Raw genomic sequence first — 7,439 nt, forward strand, 5'->3', positions numbered from 1 at the left:
AGAAAGGGAGAGATGTAGCTATGATAAAGAATATCTGGTCCTTGCAAAGGCATTGGGGAATACTGGGTATGCAAAGTGCAAATTATTGGAAAGGCAAAGCTGGAGCCAAATAGAGCAGTGTCTGGTTGTTTCTTCTCTTTTCTTAAGCAATCACACATACAAGCAGCATGATAACCTGCTGTTATGTTGTGTTGCTGCTCAACTGCAATTGCTTAACTACTGTATTACTTTCTGATCCTTGTCACTGACTTTTTTATAAGGTACAAAGTGTGACATTGGTCCTGTAACATAAGAGATGAATAACTCTTGGGAGGTTGCACTGTCACTTGTTCCATCTTTTCAGAATACCATCACAGAAATTGGTATCCCTGGCTTGTTAGAGGGGTCTGTACAGGATGTTTATTCAGCTGCTGTGCATGAATAGTGATGGTGGATAGGGCAGAAAATGGTTCAGTGGAGGACAGGTTTAGGTCTTAGCTCTGGAAATTAGAACAGAAGTAGAAGATTCAGTGCTCTAACCTTCAAGAGAAATCTCATGTATGCATCAAGAATTGCTTAAGCCATTGGACATTCTGCCAAAGAGCTGTTGCACCATTTCTGACAAGAGTGAAAAATTCACTTCCAACTTGTGACATTCTATGTTGTATAAGGAAAGTGATAGTATATCAACAATGGGAACAAAGATCTGTTGGGGGTATTATCTACCACTGGAAGCTCCAGGTTACAAAATTTATGTTTTGTAGACAACCCAACACTGCTTCAAAGAATCACAATGTTTCTTTAATAGATTGAAATGTTTTCATGAAAACAACCTTATACTGTTATTACACTATTCTATAGTAGAGTTTAAGACTCATAAAGATGAATTCCCAATGAGTTCCCAATCTTCAACACAAATCTTTCTTCCAAACAAACATATCTAAAATACTATTAATTTCCATGGTACACATTCTGGTTGTCAAGAGTTTAAATACAGTATTTATAATACCATAGAACAAATGATGAGGGCACACAGTAGAGTGCACACCTCGGCCATGCTGTATTACCTCAATGTTATTACAATAATGGAGCTCTCCCTTCGGGCTTTTCCCTGTCTGTTTGATGCTCTGTAACTAGGAAACTGAAAAATAAATATTTTATTAAGAGCTTCCATCTCACGGAGGAGGCTTGCTGCCAATCCACATCCAAAAACCTGCCAGGAAAACTCTGCTCACATTTTGACAGCTATGACAAATTCCACCACAGCCACTGAGACAATCGACGACATTCTAAATAAATCCCACAACATTCTAAAAAATGAATTGCCCAATCTCCCAATGTTTATGAATAATTTTAAAAGAATTTCAGGATCTGCATCTATATCTTCACCAAAAACTAATCAGTTCTTCCATGGGCCATACCCTATCAGTATATCAGCTTTTGTTGAAGTCTATCCATTAGGTTTTGGGATATAATGTTCATAAACAGGGTTTAAGACATTACCTGCACTCACCGTTAATGGCACAGGTACAAACATTTGCTGAGAATCTCTTTGTTGGGGTCTACCAATCTTCCGCTTAAGTTATAGCAACAGGTCTGTAGAAAGCCCCCATCCCAACCACAGAAGTTCCCAGCAATTATTCTAAAAGAATAAGTATTAATATTTATCGTATGAGCAATCTCAAGTGTGTTTAAATGGATGGTTAAAATATGTCTGCTTAAAAGCAAATGTTTTATGAATGTACAAAACTTAAGTTCAATGCATACCATACTTTTCTTCTTCTTATCCTTGCCTTTGGCAGCATCACTCTTTCCAGGTAAAGGAAACTTGTAGACATCAGCATTCTCTGCAACATTTTACAAAGTAAATGTATCATTTTGCGTGAAAGTTGTTGATTTTTTAAAACTATATTCGGTGTCTTGCGCACTGAAATCAGTGTAATTGACAAATATTTTATAATGGATCAGGAATTCTACAACAAAAAAGTAGCAATGGTTGAGCCTAATCAGGATGAATTTCCACCAGCATTCTATTCGTATGCCACATCTTTTGTGGAAAATTAATGTAAATTTGTCTAATAGAAATTCACTATGACCAATTTTTAAATTGTAAACTTACACTGGTTATTCCTCTGTTGTTAGTGGTCGAATATTAGTCTCTAATAGTGGTCCTGGGGGGTCACAGGAAGAGACTATGCCAGAATGACACATGGCGGGGGGGTGGGATCTTCCCCACCCAATAGCAGCGGGCATCTTGGTGGGCAGGAGTACTCAATTTGGCCTGAATGAAGAAATCAGTTTCCCGCCATTTGTAGCTTAGAATTCTGTTCTCCCAATATTCAAGGTGGGTTAAAGGCAGGTCAAATTTCCCACTGAGCAATGTCAGAAACCACATTTGAATTCATTAACATCTCACAAATACCCATTAAAAGGTCAACAGGCTGGTATCATGTTCTGCTTCCAAATTAATTAGCATATTATGTGTTTATGACTATAAGTGGCACGGACTTGGCGAGCATCGCTAGGTCAGTAGATGTTGTTTTCACCTTCTTTTCACACAAATTCTGAAATATATCAAGTGCCTGTAACACAGGCTATGCCAAGGCTGGGCACGGGAAGCATGACTAGTGGGAGTTAGTGAGATGGATGCAGGACAGGGGCAGGGGAGGGGAAGGATGAGAGAGGATGGGTGAAAAACTGTCCAGTCACAAACCTTAACAGACTTCTGGAGAAGGGTGAAAGATTGTCCTAGGGCATGTCTAACAGACAATTTGGGGGGTAAGGCCACATTGTCCGGGGCATGTTTAAAACGTTCGGCAGGAGACAAGGCCATGCTGTTGAATGCATGTTTAAGGGGCTTTCTGGGAGATAAGGCCATACTGTCAAGGACATGTCTAAGAGATTGTCCTGGCACTTTCCAGGTCATGTTAGAGAGCTCTACATGGCACATGTCCTGGTCCTGGGCAAGGGAAAGCCTCTCTGGGCCGTGTCAGTCATGCACAGAATGGTGTACAGGCAACTAAAGCATTTAGTCCTGGAGGTTAGGGTCATAGTATTGGGATTGGGAAACAGAGGGCATGGGTACATTCAGGGAAGGCATCTGGATTCTGTCGTTAGGCAATTGTAAAGTCAGTTGTGGAGTAATTGAATGGTCTCCTTGCCGGGGGGAGTGCTCAGAACGAAAAAGGCGCATGTGTGTTTGAGAAGGGGAGGGGTCAGATCAACAAAGCACATAGGGACATCAACATTGAAGGTAACGGGGAGAACAAAAATATCAATGCAGACAATGATGGGATCAACAGTAATGGTGGGGGGGGGGGGGGGGGGCGGTGGAGGCTTGATAGTAACAATGAGGGATTGGAAATAGGAAGTGTAACTGAGGGGGTTGATGGGAGGAACTTGGTGGGTGACCGGGGGAGGTTGGAAGGTGTTGGTCACACTCAACCATCTTCGTCTTTATTGAGGAATTGTGCATTTGGAAAAATAAGCTGGATATCGGAAGGGCCTCAAAGCCGTGGGAATAGTTCAACACTACTATTTTGGGGGCGAATGAAGGAGCACCCTATTAATTATTTGCTCAAGCCATGACAACAAGTCTTAGCTGAGGGCTGATTTTAAGATTCAAATGCCCATTGAAGGAATATTGCTACTTTACTAATGAGGTGCATCATGCGAGAATCCATTAAGCCTTCGGGTTACATTTAAGATGGTTCAAATGGCCATCTGTTCCTGAAAGGCAGGTGAAAGGGATCAATCGAGCCATGGCTGCTAGGCAAAAACTACGTGCACACTACAAATCTCAATATTCCTATTGTAATGTTCATGACTTACAAAGCACTGGGCTTACAGTCATGACGTTCAAACAAGGCTAGTGTATCGATAGTGTCTAAACCAATGAGGCTTACAATAGCCTGATTGAGGGTGATAGCACATGGTTGTACTCACCCTCATTGTGAATGCAGTCATGTCTGAGGGGGAGGCTCAGCCACCTAGGGACATCCATGATTTATTTCACCTGCAAGGGGTGGCCTGGGAATACCATCTCTAGACAAAAGATCAGGCCAAGAACTTGATATAGGAGGTGGTCGGAGAACATTCAAGAGGAAGCTTCAATGATGCCTCCATTCTCTTCATTCACTGATGCAATTTAAGTTGACAAATAGGCTGCAATGCTACCTTGTTGTTAGTGGTGATTTGAATAAGGAGAAGGGGCATCACTGATTGGGACAGGTCAGAAGCATCAGCCTGAGCAGCAGTTGAAAGCGGTGCTTCAGAAAGTCCCATAAGTTGTGTGGGGGGACCAACGGTATATAAAAGATGCAGCGGAATACATGGAAATGAGTGCAAGATAATGCCACAGGCTCCTTGGTTTGTCTAGGGGTTGCCATCTTCTCTTTGAAGAACTAATGCCTCAAGGACTTGGAGAGAATCCCATGCCAGTGACTTTGAAAGTGACCACTGCACTGATCTATTTTGCTAGTGGTTCCTTCCAGGGCTCCACTGGGGACCTTTTCAGAATCACAATTGGCAATGCACAAATACGTAAGCAAGGTGACGGATGCCCTTTCCAATAAAGCTCACCATTATGTCCATTGCATGGATGACACAAGCCAGAGCTGATGGATTCACAACAATCACAGGTTTCCAGCAAGTGTAGGGCCACATCGGCTGCACCCCTTGTTTTAGATTCTCTGATGAGATGAAACATTCCCTCCATATCCACCCTGTCAATACCCTTCAGAATCTCAAAAGGTTTTAATCAAGTCACCTCTTACTTTTCTAAATTCTAGTGGATACAAACTTAACCTCTCCAATTTTTCCTCATAAGACAACACACCCATTCCTGGTACTGGTCAAATAAGCTTTCTCTGAACTGCTCCGAATGCATTTACCTCTTTCCTTAAATAAGGAAACCAATCCTATACGCCAGGGTTTCCTGAACTTTTCCAGCCATGGAATCCTTTTGACTCCCAAGAGTACTGAAGGAACCCCTGAGAAACATCTTTATTATAATGAAAGCTTAAACCACAGAAATTGATTATTGCACAACAGGTACAAACATACAAAAATAAACTTATGTTTCCATGTCTTATACATATACATTTATCAAAATAAAAAAGTTATGTTATTCAACCTTATCTTCTTTTTGTCATTTTTAATGAGAGCACCTCCTCACACACACACTCCCTCACCCTCTCTCATACTCACCTAATTTCACTCACCCATTCACCCACATCCACTCATTCTCCTTTCGGACCCCCTCAGCCGAGGCTCTTGTCAGGCCACCCGACCTTAGCTTTTCATGCACCCCACCCCACTCAGTTCTTCTCGGGATCTGGCCAGACCAACCGCAGAACCCCTGGAGGAGTCCAGAACCCAGTTTGGGAACAGCTGTTGTACAGAATTCATCCAGCAACTAAGTGGATCGTTTTTCCAAATCAGTACTAAATTCATTTAAAATACTTTAGGTTTACTCAGGGACACCCAACTATGTGTTCTTGTTGTCATCCGGTACCCAGATGTTGTTAATAACCACACTTTAAACTTGTTAAGTTTAGAAACTCTTTTGCTTTATGCTATGACACTTGGTACAATAGAAGGACTGGGTTCAACTGGTTTTGTTCCATTTCAGGTGAGTCTCTACTACTGCAGCTGTGAAATGTGGACCAATGAACACTTACAGACAATTAGTTCCCAAATATTTACAGGTTATACAGTAATATATAACATTAATATGGCGGCACAGTAGCACAGTGGTTAGCACTGCTGCTTCACAGCTCCAGGGACCTGGGTTCGATTCCCAGCTTGGGTCACTGTCTGTGTGGAGTTTGCACATTCTCCTCGTGTCTGCATGGGTTTCCTCCGGGTGCTCTGGTTTCCTCCCACAGTCCAAAGATGTGCGGGTTAGGTTGATTGACCATGGGAAAAAATTGCCCCTTAGTGTCCTGAGATGCGTAGGTTAGAGGGATTAACGGGTAAATGTGTAGGAATATGGGGGTAGGGCCTGGGTGGGATTGTGGTTGGTGCAGACTCATGGCCTCTTTCTGCACTGTAGGGTTTCTATGATTAATTATCTGCAGAAGAGGAGATAGGAAATTTAAATTTACATTTATTTCCTCATTGATGACTGCAAGGCAGGAAACCTACCATTATTTTGCATCAATGTCCCTTCATCAGTTAGTTCAAAGGACAACTCTGGGCTTTTAACGTGTGTTGGCGGAATGAAAGTTGCTCTATTCCCTCTGCGACTTTTCACACCCACATTCAGAGGGGGGTCCGCTGTGAGGGGATGTGTATTTCCCTCAGGTGAACACACAGCCGCCTGCTGCTGCTTCTTCTCTTCCTGGGCTCCGAACCTGATAACCGCGCCCGACAAATGTCTGCCGAAACGGTTCACGTACACGGCGCTGAGGAGACCTTTCTTCCCCTTGGGTTTCACCTTCGCCTTTTCTTCCTGCGCCATTTTCTCTCGGATATTTACAGGCGAGGGTGGCGGGGGAGGGTCTGAAAAATGTCTCTCCGCCGACCGACACCAACAGCTAATTGGAAGGTTTTATGCAGAAAGACCAAGTCTGTCAACTCCGCTTCAACATGTCAGGAGGGGAGATGGTTAATATCTAACATCAGCCACGCGCACCGCTTCCCGCCCAAAGCGTTTTGTGCTGTGATTGGCCCGTGAGATCTGCCGGCGTTCAATGGTCCAGGCATCCCCGCAGGAGTCCAGGCCTTGAGCTGTCATTGGCCCATGCGCCCCGCAGGAGTCCAGATCTTGAACTGTGATTGGTCCACACGCCCCGCAGGAGTCCAGATCTTGAACTGTGATTGGTCCACACGCCCCGCAGGAGTCCAGATCTTGAACTGTGATTGGTCCACACGCCCCGCAGGAGTCCAGATCTTGAACTGTGATTGACCCACATTGACTATGTGAATGGCCCACCCGCTTCTCGGCCTTTTGGCTAAGATCAAGTGTAGTATGGTCGGCAGCCCATGGTCGGCCGCACTTGGTCGAGGTCTCTTGTTGAGACTCTGAATTGGATTTGATTTGATTGAATTGGAAAAGTATTTTAAAAATGGCTCACCCGCGTGCACTGTGTGCACCGACCCGGTTTGATTTTTTAAAATACTTTTCCAATTCAATCAAATCAAATCCAATTCAGAGTCTCAACAAGTTGAGACATTTCAGATCCAGGCTGACAAGACAGGGCGAGCGACCAAACCACCCTGTCCTGGGCCTGATCTTCATGAGCCAAGCTGATTGGAGAAGGGGGAGGTTCCTCCTCCAAGACTTGAGCTCATTTGCATCTTAGCCAAAAGGCCGAGATGCCGCTTTAAAAAATTGCTTCATATGAAACATATGAAGCTTCAGTGTAACCCAATGACCTCAACCAAGTGCGGCCGACCATGGGCTGCCGACCATACTACACTTGATCTTAGCCAAAAGACCGAGATTGAGATGCTGA

General features: G+C 43.7%; 1 pseudogene; it reads left to right on the plus strand.

The window, feature by feature from the left end:
- Nucleotides 1–6,915: 6,915 nt before the first annotated feature.
- On the plus strand, nucleotides 6,916–7,131 carry LOC144505724 (U2 spliceosomal RNA; annotated as a pseudogene).
- Nucleotides 7,132–7,439: the final 308 nt, after the last annotated feature.

This window comes from Mustelus asterias, chromosome 16 (assembly GCF_964213995.1).
Source record: "Mustelus asterias chromosome 16, sMusAst1.hap1.1, whole genome shotgun sequence".
Classification (NCBI taxonomy): Eukaryota; Metazoa; Chordata; class Chondrichthyes; order Carcharhiniformes; family Triakidae; genus Mustelus; species Mustelus asterias.